Consider the following 17,825-nt stretch of genomic DNA (forward strand, 5'->3'; position numbering starts at 1 on the left):
TATCCCTCTGGGAGCATGGACCCAGGGTCGTTGTGGGTTGCAGAAGGTAGAAGGTCTGGCTTCTGTAATTGCTTCCCCGCTGAACATGGGCGTTGACTGGTCGGTCCATACTCCCAGTCAGCCTCTCTCTTTCCCTAGTAGGGTGTGTCTCTGGGGAAGTGGAGCTCCAGAACACATTGGTGGGGTGAGAGGCACTTTTCAATCCTTTTAAGGTACAAAGGACTTTTAGGTCAATTAGTAGGTATGAGCTTCGTGAGTATACAAAAACAAAACAACAAAAAACTTATCCTACTTGGCAATTTCCTAATCACAGATTCAACCAATTGTACATGCTCTGGCTGAATTATGGATGTAGAGCTCCTTGGTACTGAGAGGGCCCACAGATACAGAGGGCTCAAGCTTTGAACTCTTTGGCATCCCTAACCCTACTTTGTGCAAGGCTCATTTGTAATTTGTATTCACGATTCTGGCAACATTTCTGATTTTGTTCCAGTGTCTTTACTGATGTTCAGAAAAGATTCTGCTCCTCGAACCATTTCCGAGATGACACATGCATCTAGACCACAAACCACACTGGGAGGAACCAGGTCATGGAGGAAACATCAGGTCTAGCTGATGAACTTTCAGGACCTGGTCTGCATCAACTTGGCGTGATCCACGGCTGCTCACTTCCTCTTCCACCTCAAGATTTCCCACCATTCTGTCAAGGGGCACTGCATCTTTCCTTCTTTACACAGGAGCCCTCCCAACTCCTGAGAAGTGGGGTGCAGTTCTCCCTCTAAGAATTAGTCTTTTATTTTAAAATCACTTTTTAAAAATATTTATTTATTTATTTATTTATTTATTTATTTATTACCTTTTGTTACCATTGTTGTTGTATTGTTGTGGTTATTATTGTTGTTGCTATTGATGTCGTCGTTGTTGAATAGGACAGAGAGAAATGGAGAGAGGAGGGGAAGACAGAGAGGAGGAGAGAAAGATAGACACCTGCAGACCTGCTTCACTGCCTGTGAAGCGACTCCCCTGCTGGTGGGGATCCGGGGCCTGGAATCAGCATCCTTGCACTTTTGCGCCACGTGCGCTTAACCCACTGTGCTATTGCCTGGCTCCCAAGAATTAGTCTTAGAACATGTGGCATTTAGGATTGCCAGAGATCCTTGGGGCACCTCCCCCTTTCCATAGCAGAACAATGGAAGGGGACAGGCAAAAAAGAAACAGGTAGATTCAGAAGAAATGGCTTCCTTGGTTGCTGTGACAGCAAGATAGATCCCACCACAGGGAACAGTTGAGAGGCTATGACAAGGGCCAGGATGCTTCTTCCTCCAGGGTTCTCACTGCCAGGTTTTGAAATGAGTGACATGTTCTTTGCTCCCTAAGATTTTGGGTTACTTCATGATGGGAAGATGCCTCACAGAGGCACTTCCAGGGTCATGTGAAAACATTAAGAGGGCAGGGGCAGGTGGTGGCACATCCAATTAGGCTTACATAGTACTAAACACAAGGATCCATGCAAGGATCTGGGTTCAAGCCCCAACACACACACCCCCCACTCTCTACCTGTCATGGGGACATTTAGGTTTGTAATTGTCTATCTTTCTCTCTCCCTCTCTGTCTCCTCTCCTCTCTCAATTTCCCTCTGTCCTAGCCAATAAAATGGGGAAAAACTATGGCTTCCACAGCAGTGAATTCATAATTCATAGTGCCAGAACCAAGCCCCAGCGATAACCCTAAAGGCAATAAATAAATAAGAAGAGAGAAATAGAGATTCTTTTATTTAAAATTTTTATTTATAAAAAGGAAACACTGACAAAACCATAAGAGAAGAGAAGTACAACTCCACACAATTCCCACCCCCAGAACTCCATATCCATCCACTCCCCTGATAGCTTTCCTATTCTTTATCCCTCTGGGAGTACGGACCCAGGGTCATTATGGGATGCAGAAGGTGGGAGGTCTGGCTTCTGTCATTGCTTCCCCACTGAATATGGGCATTGACAGGTTGATCCATACACCCAGCCTGCCTTGAGAGAAAGACTCTGAACCTGGTCATAGAAGTCGTCCACATTCTGGGGAGTTGGGTGGTAGTACAGTTGGTTAAGCACACATGGCGTAAAGTGCAAGGACCCACGTAAGGATCCCGGTTTGAGCCCCCGGCTCCCCACCTGCAGGGGAGTCGCTTCACAGGTGGTGAATCAGGTCTGCAGGTGTCTATCTTTCTCTCTCCCTCTCTGTTTCCCCCTCCTCTCTCCATTTCTCTCTGTCCTATCCAACAACGATGACATCAATAACAACAACTACAATAATAAAACAACAAAGGCAACAAAAGGGAATAAATAAATAAAATAAATATTAAAAAAAAGAAAAGTTAAAAAAAATGGTTCACATTCAAATAAAGGGGCTTGAGCTAGATAACTCACCCAGTAGGGCACCTGCTTTGCCATGTCTGTGGCCCAGATTCAAGCCCTAGCATCACATGGGAAGTCCTATATCACTGAAAGAAGCTCTGGTGCTGTGATATTTCCACAGGGCTGTTGGGCTCTCCCACTGGTGCTGTGATGTTTCTTCTTTTCCATCTCTCTCTCTACCTCCATCTTTTCACCTGAATTAGAAAAAAAAAAAAAAAAGACCTGGAGCAATGAATGTGTGTATATGGCCTCAGTCCTCAGTTACACAAATAAATACCAGTGAATGAATGAATGAATGAATGAATGAATGAATGAATGAATGAATGAATGAATCTATCCCTCCATGGTCACTTTACATTTCCTGTTCCTGGAAAGGAACCTGGCAGCTCTAGGGGCTTTCTCTTATATACTTGTCTCTCTTTCCAGAACTTTTGAAAGTTCCTGGGGTGAACACATCAAATTTCCAGGTGTGCAAAATTGTTGGTCTGTTGTTATAAACTGTCCAGACCCACAAAGCTAAATTCCGCATCTTCTGTTTTGGTTCTGGCTACTGTGAGGTCTTTCCCACTTCCTGGGGCAGCGGTTTCCCGTGCAGATGCTGAGCTGTGCAGATGCTGAGGCTTCTCTCTGACTCACCAGCTGCATGCCCCAAACACAACTACTTAGTGCTGGATGGGAACCTTCAGCAGACTTCACCCTCAGTTAGTGTCAATATTTGTTTAGAGAAGACAGGGAGGGAGAGGCAAGAGGTGGGTCAGGGAAATTTTGTCTGAGAAAGAAATGATAGTGGACACATTTCAACCAGAGGAATGGTTTACACTTTGGATTGCTGTCTGTCTGAGACATGCGTGACCTTCTGGCTCTGAAACAGTTGTCTTAGACAAATTGCAGAATCAGAATTAAAGTTCTGTCTAATATCTTTTTTTTTAAAAAAAATTTGCTTTAATTACTATTTTTCATTATATAAGTCTGTCTTCCGTAAAGGAAAGAAAAAAAAATAATAATCCATAGCCCTTCTGGCTGCTATTTTTATTTTAGCTTAGACTCTTCCAGGCAAGATCCTTTTTCTATAAAGATAATAAGAAGCCAGGGGCATACCAAGTGGAGCACACACATTACAGTGAGGAAAGACCCAGGTTTAAGCTCCTGGTCCCTACCTGCAGGAGGGAGGCTTCACGAGCTATGAAGTGCTGCAGGTCTCTCTTACTCTCCCTGTCTATCCTCCCCTTTGTGTCTCTCCCATCCCTTGCAATTTCTCTCTATCCTGTCAAATATGAGAAAATACATAATAATGCATTAAAATCTTTAAAAAATACATATATACTCAAACAGATTTATGTTCTAGTCTAAATAGGATCATTATACACTTACTTAACTATAACTTCCATTGAAAAACACTTACTGATTTGCCTGCCTTTTAGTATGTCTATTTATAAGCGTCCACATTATAGTTTCTAATGATGGAATACTATTATATGGGTGTGTCATACATTTTAGAATCATTCTCTTTTAATTTTTTTTAATATTTACTTATTTTCCCTTTTGTTGCTCTTGTTTATTTTTTATTGTTGTTGTAGTTATTATTGTTGTTATTGATGTTGTCATTGTTGGATAGGAAAGAGAGAAATGGAGAGAGGAGGGGAAGACAGAGAAGAGAGAGAAAGATAGACACCTGCAGACCTGCTTCACCATCTGTGAAGCAACCCCCCTGCAGGTGGGACACCGGAGGCTCCAACCAGCATCCTTCAGCCAGTCCTTATGCTTTACGCCACATGTGCTTAACCCGCTGCGCTACTGCCCAACTCCCAATCATTCTCTTTTTTAACACTTAGACTTTTGCAGTTTTATAAACATACATGGTGTTTTTCTTGGCATATATATATATATATATATATATATATATATGTATATATATATGTATTTTTTTTTCCTTCTTCTTCTTTTGCCTGCATTAGGAATCTACCACTGTTGGAGGTCATTTTCTCCATTTTGTTGTTATTGTTCTTGTTATTATTGTTGTTGTTGGATAGAGAAATACAGAGAGGAGGGGAAGATAGAGAAGGGAAAAGAAAGACAAACACCTCCAGATCTGCTTCACTTGTGAAGCGACCCCCGCTGCAGATGGGGAGCTGGGGGCTTGAACAGGGATCTTTATGCCGGTCCTTGCGCTTTGCATTGTGTGCACTTAACTCACTGTGCTACTGCCCGGCCACCCGTAAATTTCTTAGTGCAGCAGAAAAATACAGTATGCACATTATCCAGGGCTTTTGGAACATCTTGCCAACGTGAACCCAGAAATGCTGTAACATTTCACACTTCCACTTGTGCTGGGGACCATGTGATTCATGTAATGCCATTACTTATGGGTATGTGATTCTCCTAATTAAAGAACTATGTAGTAGAGCTAGTCATATTAGACATTCTTTGTTTTTTCTCTTGCTAGTTCTGTCTCCAGCCTCCAGAGATGTTTGATCAACATTAGTGTAAACACAGATAATGGGTCAAAAGACCTTGCTGGCAAAAAGCCTTTTTGATACCTGTGAACTATAGGTATCCTTGGGGGTAAGGTCAAGAGTTGCAGAGTAAACATAGAATCTGATAGAGTCATTAGAATTGGAGATAACAAGTCTGATATAGTGTGGTTTACATACTAGGAAAGAGATTATTCAAATATGTACTCTCTTAAAAGGTTTATGTTCACCCTTAAGATGTTTATACTTGACATCACTGCTTTGATGTATGACCATATATCCAATAAAAAGAGGAGGGAGACTGCATGCACCATTCAGTGACATCTCTCTGCGAGATGGATACCCATGTCCATTCCTTCAGGCATTTTTTTTTTTCTCACTACTGATGGTGCCTAAAATAATTCATTTGATCCACGGTTCACTCTGGAAACTTGGAACCCAGCACACTTGGCTGTATATCGATCTGTTTTCTGAAATAGATACTTAGAACCAACTAGGGATCTTATTTTTCTTTATTACTAAACAAACTAACAAACAAAAAAAAACCTTCACCAATTTAATAAACCAAATAATGCTACTTTATTCAAACTGTTTGGATCACAGATAGGTTGTGCGTTTTTCAAAACTCATTGACTATATTTTTCTGTAAATTGCCTGTCTGTATGCTTTTCTCAGTCCCCCCCCCCCCCCCGCACATTACATATCTTCCTTTTTCTTATGGATCTGTAAGGATGCTGCTGACTTTGATCCATTAGGTATGTGGCAAATACTTTTCCCACTTGGTGCCTGCTTTCTAAGATGCTTAGTGGTGTTTTTGCAACGCGGAGATACTTTACAATTTTATGTGAGCTAATCTATCAGTTGGCTAAGAGGCGCCTGTCTTCTGCAGGCTTGTTTCTGAGGTGTTTTAGGCACAGATGCTGGGGGCAGGCTCTCATTTTTCAGGGCCTCACATGGCACTGTTGAAAGTCAGAATTTAAAGCAAGATCTTAAATGGATCTGCTTTGCTCTGAATGGAGGCAACACATGTTCCTTGAGGAACGGCACTGAATCCTTGGCAGGTGTGTAGGCATTTTTGTTTGTTTTTTTTTAGTTAGAGTTGCTGGTGTCAAATATTTCTAAGGTCAAAGTTCCCAGAGTTTCTTTTCCTGGCATTTTCTTAACTTCAGAAGAGATGGATACTTTAGTGGGTTTTAATGCCAGTGGTTTCACAGAACTCAAGAAAGCTGGTTTGTCATCCAGAAGGTCCAATTCAGTGTTGTTTGTTTTCTGAGTTGTGACTCATGTGGTACTGGAGAATAACAAATAGTAAATAAATACATAAATAATTTTATAGTGCAGTGCATTGATAGTTTAGTAATGTTATTTACAATTATTAAATAATCAAACTTTGATGGAAAGGCAAAGTCACCTGATAAATTGAAAAATCAGTAAGTTTATGATGGAAAAATAATTATACTGAAATTTCAAATCTCCTCTCAGTCTTGTCATATCCACGTATTGTAGATTTAAGACCAGGACCTTGTCCACTTTTGCCCCTATTCTGGCCTCTGGTCTATCACTAATTTTTACAGATGCTTTTTGAAGTCTCTCTTTTTATGCTTATGACTCTTGCCTCCTTCTAGTCCATAGAACTTCCTCAAGACAGTGCTGCTATGTCACCTCATCCCTGGGTAATATAAATATTCTCTCAAAAATTCCCTTTTAGAAGCAGTTTTAGAAGGCAGAACTCCTTCCTTCTGTACACCCAAAATAATTTTGGTACATACTCCCCCAAAGAGGGGGAAATTGATAGGGGAAGATGATCAGAGGACTCTGAATCCTAATTCCACCAGAATCCAAAGTAATTATCTCTAGGAATCTTTGATTTTATACCATCAGAGAATGTGGAAAACACCAGAGGAAGTCAGGAACTGTTTCGCTTATCAGAGAGAGAAGATGAAAACGAAAATGAAAGAAGACTCAGAATTTATTAGGTGTAGGTATATGACTTAGAAAGGAAGTGAAGGCAAAACTGTAGAAGTGAAGAAAAATGGGCAAATATATGTCAGCCCATTTCTGTGACCTTGGGAGAACCTTTTCTGCTAGAGAGGAAATGGGGACACAGGACTCTTGTGGTGGGAATGGTGTGGAATTATACTCCTATTACCTTATAATTTTATAAATCACTATACGATAACATAACTTAAAACAATTTTTTTGTCCCCATTTGCAGGGGAGTCACTTCACAATCGGTGAAGAAGGTCTGCATGTGTCTGTCTTTCTCTCCTCTCTCATTTCTCTCTGTCCTATCCAACAATGATGACATCAACAGCAACAAAAATAATAATAACCACAACAAAACAAGGGCAACAAAAGGGAATAAATAAATATTAAAAAATTTAAAAAATCTTTTGTTTGTTTTATGAGGCACACCTGGTTAAGTACACATAATATTAAGCATAAGGGCCCATGCAACAATCCAGGTTCGAGCCTCTGCTCTCTACCTGCAGGAGAGCTGATTCACAAGACGGAAATGCCTATGTCTCTCTTTCTTTCTCCCTCTCTATCTCCCATTTCTCTCTCAATTTCTCTCTGCCCTATCCACTAAATGGAAAAAAAATGGCCACCTGGAGCAGTGGGTTCATAATGCCTGCACTGAGCCCAGGGATATAACACTGCAGGCAAAAAACAAATTCTTTTATTACATTTCCTACCTCTAAAATCTTAGGATAGGATTCTCCTCCTCCTCAGCTCTTTACTTTGACGAAATGCCTCCAGAGCCTTCTCCTTTCCCATACACTATTGCTCAGCTCCTAAATCCCCTCCAGTCATTTACCTTAATCTACTGTCCAATCTCCCTAAGGCCCCACTCTCCCATATGAACCATCCTCCCAGGCAAAGAGATCAGTCTATGGTCTACAAATTTACTTGTATCCATAGCTGTGTTTTGCCAGTCTCCTGAAGGGACTAACATATATTTCTCTCTCTCTCTTTCTTTCTCTCTATTTCTCTCTCTCTCTTTCTTTCTCTTTTGTCTCCAGGGTTATTGCTGGGGCTTGGTGCCTGCACTACAAATCCATTGCTTCTGGAGGCCACTTTTTCCATTTTGTTGTTCTTGTTGTTTATCATTGTTGTTGTTGCTGTATAGGACAGAGAGAAATCGTGAGAAGAGGGGAAGGCAGAGAGTTTCGGGCCTTAAAGCCAGCCCCCCTGCTCTGCTCCAAGTTCCATTGCTGACACTATGGTCTATTTACATAATCATTGTTTTGCCTGAAAGATCCCCATCACGTTATCCCCTCAGGGCATTGCTAATTCAGTTAAAACCATTGCAACAGTTGCTAAGGATGCTTCCACCTTCCCAGCATGCCTTTTGCCTCTCTCCACCCCCTCTCCTAGCTGATCCCATTCCTGACTTGCCACTTCCATTTTTACCCTATAAAACCCACTGCTATTCCTGGTTTCACTCTCTTTCTCTTCCACGTCCTGGCCTGGAGAAGATCTGGAGAAGGGCTGGTGTGCATAGCAGGAGGCGGCCATTTTGCTAGCTCCACATGGCCTAAACCTGCTGTGCTCACACTCGACTTGGGGCATCTGCATCAGTAAAGAATTGTATTACCATGCCGCCTCGTCTCTCTCTCTCTGGCGAAGCTAGCCCAGCAAGAGAGGGGGAGAGAAATAGAGACACCTGCAGACCTGCTTCATTGCTAGTAAAGTGACCCCCCAACCCTACTGGGGGTTTGAGTAGGGGGCTCAAACCCAGTTCCTTACACCGGTCCTTATGCTTTGCTCTATTTGTGCTTAACCTGCTGTGCTACTGCCCCACTCCTGGGACAAATATTTCTCTTATTTCTTTTTTCTTTTTTAATTTTTAAAATTAACTTATTTATAAAATGGAAACACTAACAAGACCATAGGATAAGAGGGGTACAATTCCCACCACCAGAACATGGTATCCCATCCCCTCCCCTGATAGCTTTCTATTCTCTAACCCCCTGGGAGTATGGACCAGGGTCATTATGGGGTGCAGAAGGTGGAAGGTCTGGATTCTGTAATTTCTTTCCTGCTGAACATGTTGACAGGTTGATCCATACTCCTAGCCTGTCTCTCTCTTTCCTTAGTGGCATGGGGCTCTGAGGAAGTGGAGCTCTAGGACACATTGGTGGGGCCATCTGTCCAGGGAAGTCCGGTTGGCATCTTGATAGCATCTGGAACTTGGTGGCTGAAAAAGAATTAACATATAAAACCATATAAATTGTTGATTAATCATGAAGCTGGAATATTGCAGATGAAGATTTGGAGCCTCCCTTTTGGAAATAGCTAGTAGGTCTATTTTAGGTAAATTCCAAGGAGCCCATGACTTTACTAGTTTTTGCCTGAGCCTAGCATCTAATATGCAGGTGAACCCAGGTTATTGTCTGGGGAGATGATGTCATCACTGGATAAAGGGCTGGAAAGCTGGATCAGGGAAGAGAGTAGCTCCCAAATATGGGAAAAGTGATAAATATTGTTGACTGTAAACCTCATCAATTTGATCTGGGGCCCATATTCAGCACAGGAGCCTATGTAACCTCTATATCCCTGTAGGTCTAAACTTGAATCCTGTGGTCATCAGTAGGAACATTCTAAGTTTCACCAATTTCAGGACCCAACTTCTTCAGGTGGTAGATAGAGTATGTTATACAACATCCCTTTGGAGGATGGAACATTCTCTACCATTGTTGATCCACATTGAGGGCAAGGTCCTATGGGGACCCTCAAAGGGGTCCATTATGTTGATCCTGATGGAGATGACCAGTGACAATGGAGAGAGGGAACTATTTGAGATCTAGCTCATCCTGTTTGTGTGGGACTCCCAGGACTCCCTGACTAGGGCCCGGGATGATAGGGTGGCCTGATAGTTACTAAAGAGTCATCATTAAAGTATGCCAGTCTCTTGTCCTTATTCAACTTTTGTAGTCTTTACTTTGATAAGGTTAGCTTTGGAGTGACTGAAGGAAGTATAATAGAGAATAGGTAAGGAGGGTATCTAGGGCTAAGTAGAAACTATTTCATTAGGTACTTTAAGGTGTCTTTTTAGGTCTTTCTATTTGCTTGCTTCATTTATTGACTTACTGCAAACTATTGTGCACTTTTGCTGTAATATTTCTAAGATCAAATTCTCAAGATTGTTTCTCTTATAGTTTCCCTCATTTTAGAAGGGATGAGACACTTTAATGGGTGCTCAGTTCTGTTTCTTTCTTCTTCTTTTTTCTCTTGCTGAGAATCTTTAGAAATTTATTTGGGGGCCACACAGTGGCTTACCTGGTTAAGCACACACAGTAGAGTGAACAAGTACACAGTGTTCAAAGCCCCTGGTCCACACCTGCAGGGGGAAAGCTTCACAAGTGGTGAAGTAGACCCTGAGTTGTCTCTCTGCCTCTCTCCATCTCTAGCTCCTCCTATCCTCTATCCTCAAGTTCTTTCTGTCTTTATAATAAATAAATAATAAATACATAAAATACATTTTTAATAAATAAATAATAAATACAAAACAAAATTACCTCTTTCATGAATATTCAAAATACATAAGCTTTTACTATTATTTATCATTCTGTTTTCTTTTTCCTGGAGATCAGGAAAGAAGCCTCTTATTTGAATCACCAGTTCTCTTCACTACTCAGTGTGTGTTCCATAAATTAGTTCATAGGTATATAAATTACTAATGTATTAAAATGTTGCCCAAAGGACTGCTGTGTCTTTCTTCTGAATATGTGAGTCCTGTTTTCAGATTTCAGTCAAGCCTCAACCTGCCGGTATCTTATTTCAGTTCGATTTACATATTATTTTCCTTCATGGGATTCCCAGTCTTTGTAGCAGCTGATCTGATTCTGAGGAAGAGTTGGGATGTAGCCCCACCCAACAGTTTGAGTTTTCCAGTTCCCAAACCTTTGATGGAACTTGTAAGATGTCTGGAGGTGGTGGGCCCACGTGGATGTGTACCTCATGTTAGGCTACGCAGTCTCAGAAAGTGCTGGATTTCTGCAGACTCACCATGTGTGGGCTTGTGTGGCTCAGAACAGGAAGGCTTCTTGTGACATCTGTTACAGAACAAAGCCTGGAGAAGGAGCCCTCCTAAAGCTGGGGCTGAGGGCTGCTGTGCACATGGTTGCCTTTGAAAACCTTCCAAAACCACAGTCTGTTGGTTTGCACAGCATGTTGCTGCCATGTTCACTTAAGAGTCTCAAAACTAACCAGAACTCAGGAAAACAGGTCCATTCTCCAGGAAGTGTCTCTTTGAAGACTGCAGAGAGACCCAATAGCAGAGGCTAGACCTTAGCAGTTGAATGACTTCTATGGTCCTCGATACATCTAAGTGTTGTTAGGTTGGGTTCTGTGGACTCTCAGAGGGTATGAAGAAGGGCCTGCTGTAGTTGACTCATTTATCCTGTCCCTTTAATACTAGTTTCAGAGAAACAGATCCCACCTTGCCTTTTTCTTGGTAGATTGTTCTTTTTGCTCTCTTGGCTTGCCCAGAAGGTATTCCTAGTTGGTCTTTGTTGACTTGAAGGACTTACTGGCACCTCCTTTCACTCTACAATGTTACTCTGGTTTGGACATCAGTTGCACAATTGCTTTATTTAATGATGGACCAGAGTAGTAAGTCATCACTCTAAACTGGTTCCTACCACACTTAACATCATCATCGTCGTAAGATAGACTGTTCTAGGATGGGAGTATGGATCTACCAGTCAACACCCATGTTTAGCAGGGAAGCAGTTACAGAAGCCAGACCTTCCACTTTCTGCACTCCATAATGCCCCTGGGTCCATGTTTTCAGAGGGATAAAGATTAGGAAAGCTATCAGGGGAGGGGATGGGATACGAAGTTCTGGTGGTGGGAATTGTATGGAGTTGTACCCCTCTTATCCTATGGTTTTGTCAGCGTTTCCTTTTTATAAATAAAAATTTAAAAACATAACAAGAAGATAAGCCTGCTCTGTCTTTTGAATGAACAATGCTGAACCTACAAGGAGAGCCTGTGAGACTTTTTTCTTTTAAAGCAAGTTTTTAAATTATTTTATAAAAAGAAGAAACAGACGGAAGAGAGGAATGTAGATCACAGTTCTGCTCATCATATGCAGTGCCCGGGGTCAAAACCAGGGGGTCAGGCAGTAGTGCAGTGGATTAAGCACACATGGCACCAAGTGCAAGGACTGGCATAAGGATCCTGGTTCGAGCCCCTGGCTCCCCACCTGCAGGGGAATCATTTCACAATTGGTGAAGCAGGTCTGTAGGTGTCTTTCTTTTTCTCCCCTTCTCTGTCTTCCCCTCCTTTCTTGACTTCCTGTCCAATAACAAAGACAGTAATAACAACAACAACAACAATAACAATAATAGCAATAAACAACAAGGGCAACAAAAGAGGGAAATAAAAGCCTCCAGGAGCAGTGGATTTGTAGTGTAGGCACCGAGCCCCAGTGATAACCCTGGAGGGGAAAAAATAAAACGGCCTTGCATAGACAGATCTTATTCACAGGCTCTTTTTCTTGACCTTGCTTAGTTGGCATATTTGTCAGTGCTGTGGGTTAACTAGAAGCTCTCAGAGGTTACAGGTATGAACTGATCTGCTGGAGTGACAGGGTAGCATATACAGAAAGAAGCTTTTGGGTGGCAAACAAAGAAACCCCTCACATATGGGAGAAGATCTTTACATGCCATACATCAGACAAGAGGCTAATAGCCAAAATATACAAAGAACCCACCAAACTCAACAACAAGAAAACAAATGACAAAAACAAAATGGGGAGAGGACACGGACAGAATATTCATCATAGAAGAGATCCAAAAGGTCAACAAAGATATGAAACAATGCTCCAAGTCATTGACTGTCAGAGAAATGCAAATAAAGACAACAGTGGGATACCGCTTCACTCCTGTGAGAATGTCATAGGTCAGAAAAGGTAGCAGCAACAGATGCTGGAGAAGTTGTGGGGGCAAAGGAACCCTTCTGCACTGCTGGTGGGAATGTCAATTGGTTCAGCCCCTGGGGAGAGCAGTCTGGAGAACTCTCAGAAGGCTAGAAATGGACCTACCCTATGATCCTACAATTCCTCTCCTGGGGATATATCCTAAGGAACCAAACACACTCACCCAAAAGATTTGTGTACACCTATGTTCACAGCAGCATGGTTTGTAATAGCCCAAACCTGGAAGCAACCCAGGTGTTCAACAACAATTGAGTGGTATATATACACAATGGAATTTTACTCAGCTATTAAAAATGGTAATTTCACCATTTTCGGCCCATCATGGATGGAGCTTGAAGGAATCCTGCTAAGTGAGATTAAGTGAGAAATAGAAGGATGAATATGGGATGATCTTACTCACAGGTAGAAGTTGAAAAACAAGATCAGAAGGGAAAACACTAAGCAGAACTTGGACTGGGGTTGGTGTATTGCACCAAAGTAAAAGACCCTGGGGTGGGTGATGGCAGGGGTGAGGGGGATCAAGGGGGAGGGATCTGGTCCTGGAACATGATGACAGAGGACCTTGGGGGGGTTGTATTGTTATGTGGAAAACTGAGAAATGTTATGCATGCACAAAATATTGTATTTACTGTTGAGTGTAAAACATTAATCCCCCAATAAAGATTTTTTTTAAAGGAATCTTTTGGATGGGTCCTAGGCCTACAGCTAATATTCTCTAATACACTTTTGTTTCTACTTCAGAATCTCTCAAATTTGGATATGCTTCTTTAAGGATGGGTGAAGTGTACACCTAGATTTCTGACGTGAGGATTATTTTTTTCACTGCAAACGAGCATATTTGCTTCATCATAAAACAAAGCTAACTCAGCACAGGAGTGGGGCAGCGCACTGGCTTTGCCTCCCAGTGCATCTCTTGCTCTCTCCTAGTGAGTATAGTTTGGCCACAGAGAGGATTAGTCATTGGCCATTAGAATAGCATCCCAAACAGAGGCACAGTTTTCTCTATCTTAAACCTTTGCCTCCTTAGCCTAGGTGAAATTTTCTTTCCAGAGTCACACATTCTGGGTAGGTCCTATTGCTCAAAAATGTATTTATGATCTTTTACTACAAAGCAGCCTGGGAAAATAGAGGATTTACTGTGATGTCTTTATCTCCAGAACAGGCAGAAGAGGTACATTCAATGAGAACAGAGTACTTTCTTAACAACTTGAATGAAATCTGGCATAGGCCTATAGAAATGGCTGCACTGATATAGCAAATATGCTTGGTTGCAGTGAAAAAAATAATGCTAAGCCCATAAAAACATGGCTATATATGGCAGTTCACTGAGCTATGAATAAACTGTGACAAATTTTTTATAAGGAGTTATCTTTTCTTCAATGTCCACTATCCTTTCACTATGCTTCTATCACTGAGATTGGTCTCACACAAGACTGTTAGGTGGTATCCCAAACAAATCATATGTTTGATGATTTTTATTAACATTCCCTGCCTTGTGAACACATGTACCATAATACCTTTGTAAAATATGGGTGATAAAGTCAATCTCCTTAAGTCATGGTGTGGACATATACTGATTGTATAGAACAGGTAAGGTCTAACCAAGTGAAGCAAAGTTAAAACAAGTTGATTGGATTTATTGTACAGGGACCCACTTAAAGGTAGTGCTCTGACTGATAAACAAGACAAGGGAGATCTTTATTGAGAGTTTATGTGTATCTGACAAGTCCCTTTTAATTACAAGACTAGAACACACACAAATCCACTTGAGAAGGAAAAATAAAAACACAGCAGAAACTTAAGAGTAGGTACGTCTGTGTATACGTTATGTTGTAACTTTTTTACTTTACTTGTTTACTTACTTATCTATATTTGTTTGTTTTATAAGGTAGAAAGAGAGATACAAGAGAATGAGAGAAAGAGATACTACAGCAACAAATATGGTTTCCTTTAACATGGTGGGCCCAGCTCCAAGCTGGGTTACACACATGGCAAAGCAGTTCAGTCTTCAAGTGAGCTCTTACACCATCTCTACACAAGAGCTTTAAAAATTAATTGATTGATCTGTTGACTTGAAATCATGTACACACAATATTATAAATTTAGAGGACATGGTTTTATATGTCTCTCTATGTATAAGGCTCACCTCACATACTGTTGAGACTTAAGAGCCATCCTGCCAAGAAGACCCTTCTGTCTTTCCTCCCCACATCTTTTCCCATTCCCTATAATAATCACCCTAGATTTCACTAAGTCTGTGTTAGTATTATTAGTGGGGTTTTTTTTTTTTGCCAGTTTATTTGTTTTGGCAAATTTATATGCCCTACACATGAAAGCCACCATGACAACTTTCGTGTGCCCACCACTGAATAAATGTAAGCGTAATCCTCCCCCTACCCAACTTTCTCTGTGAACAATTCATTTTCTGGCACCTTAGCAGGGCCAGCAGCTTCAATCTTGCATTTTTACAGTATCTTGTTTAGGAAGGAGAGAGCCTTCTGCTCCTTGTCTCGAAATCCCAGGATGGAGACATGTCATGTCTAATTGGCTGACTGGCACCAACCGATGAGGCTCAGTCTGTGAAAGGAGCTGACTCACTTCGGAGTTGGCAAACCATGCCATTCTTGCCAATGAAGTATTTGGGGGAACACAGCCCCTGATCATTTGTTTATGTGTAGCTTGACTGTTTTGTGCTACAGTGGCAGACTTAAGTAATTGTATCAGAGACTTTATGACCTTTCAAAGCCTAAAATAATTTACTATTTGGCCTTTCATAGGAAAGAGTTTGCCAACTGGATTTGCTCTAAGTCATGTAGTCTATTCCTGGAAAACAAGTTGGAGACAACTTAACCCAGACCACATGGACTGAGAGGGATAAGTCATCTCCCCGAAGTGTTCCCTTTCAGAAAATACTGGCTTGCCACAGGTAAGGATACTGGGCACTGTTGATCTGCTTCTAATTCTGCTTCTAAGACCCCTTCTGTTTTGATCATCATGTTAGGATCGCTTGCATTGCTTAACGGTGTGATCTATTTACATAATCACTGCTTTACCTGAGGCCTGTCCTGCCTACAGGGCATTGGTTTAATCCCCACTGATTAGATGGAAGCTTGATACTTCTGTGCTCGATTTTTCCTTCTCCCCACCCCCTATCCTATATACTTCCTCTTCCGACCTGACACTTCTGCCTCAGGAGACATAAAGGACAGGATTTTCTAATGAAGAGAGATTAGATTGAGTGCACTGCATTCTCGCTCATCAATAAAGATTGAACTGCGTTCCCAGCTCAGCCATGAGTCCCTAGTCATCTGTGTCCTGTCTGTGAAGCTAGCCCAGCAGGGCACTACTTTGACAAGTGTCATGGTGATGTATATTAGTTGTGGTGCTTTAGAAGGTGGAGGATTCTCTATTATGAATAGCTAGGAGTTTGCTACATATTTTTACTTCTGGAGGATCTAGCTTGATTTAATCTTCACTAAGATTTACTTTCTGGATTTTGACAATTTTAAGTTTTTAAAAAATATTTATTTATTATTATTTATTCCCTTTTGCTGCCCTTGTTGTTTTATTGTTGTAGTTATGATTGATGTCATCGTTGTTGGATAGGACAGAGAGAAATGGAGAGAGGAGGGGAAGACAGAGAGGGGGAGGGAAAGATAGACACCTGCAGACCTGCTTCACTGATTGTGGAGCGACTCCCCTGCAGGTGGGGAGTCAGGGGCTCAAACCGGGATCCTTAGGCCGGTCCTTGCGCTTTGTGCCACCTGCACTTAACCCGCTGCGCTACCGCCCGACTCCCTACTTTCTGGATTTTGGTAAAGATATTATGGGCTGGTGGGGGACAGGTGGTGGCACACCTGGTTAAGCTGTAACATGAGTGCACATGCTACAATGAGCAAGGACATGGGTTCAAGTCCCTGGTCTCCACCTGCAAGGGGAAAGCTTTGAGAGTGATGAAGCAGTGCTCCAAGTCTCTCTATCTCTCTCTCTCTCCCTGTCACTCCCTTCCAACTTGATTTATGGCTGTCTTTATCGAATAAATACAGATTAAAAATATTTTAAAAAGATATTCCCGTATTGCTGAATTGATATTTTTTTTGGTTTTTGGCACACATTTTGGGAAAGTAAATTAGTGACATAAAATAGGTTAAAAAAAAAGTAGGTAAACACAGTGGACTATGGAAGAAACTAATATGTCCAGCAATTAATAAGACTCAACCATCTACAAATAATTGGTTAATCCTTTGCCTTGTCAAATGGTTGTTGAACTATCTGTTAGTCACCTAGAGGTCATTCCATAGTGGCCTGGAACAGAGGCCATACATGACCTCATCCCCTTTCATGTTTTTTTTTTTTTTTATATATTTATTTTCCCTTTTGTTGCCCCTGTTGTTTTTCATTGTTGTTGTAGTTACTATTGTTGTCATTGATGTTGTTGTTGTTGGATAGGACAGAGAGAAATGGAGAGAGGAGGGGAAGACAGAGAGGGGGAGAGAAAGACACCTGCAGACTTGCTTCACCGCCTGTGAAGCGACTCCCCTGCAGGTGGGGAGTCGGGGGCTCGAACCGGGATCCTTACAACGGTCCTCGCGCTTTGAACCACATGTACTTAACCCACTGGGCTACCGTCCGACTCCCCCCTTTCATGTTTTAAGTATTTTAGGGGGACAAAAGAGAAAATGCCTGCTTATTAAACTTGTTGGATGTAGTGACACGAAATTTAATAAATTCTATGATCAGTAGAGTAGGTTGAAAAGAATAAGAGGAGGTTTATCAAGAATAAACATCTATTTCCCAGGATGTTGAAGTAAAATAAGCACAAATATAAAAACACATAGGCCATCTATGCGGGGGGGTGGGGGGGGAAGACCGGTTTTAATTCAGTCCAGAAGAAAAGCACCTGTACCATTTGGTTGAACACAAATTCGCCATGAGTCAGCAGTGTGAAAATGAAAAAAAAAAATAACAGTGAGGAAAGGGTGGTCTTTTAAACTGTGATGG

The sequence above is a fragment of the Erinaceus europaeus genome, chromosome 12 (assembly GCF_950295315.1).
Source record: "Erinaceus europaeus chromosome 12, mEriEur2.1, whole genome shotgun sequence".
NCBI classification, from domain to species: Eukaryota; Metazoa; Chordata; class Mammalia; order Eulipotyphla; family Erinaceidae; genus Erinaceus; species Erinaceus europaeus.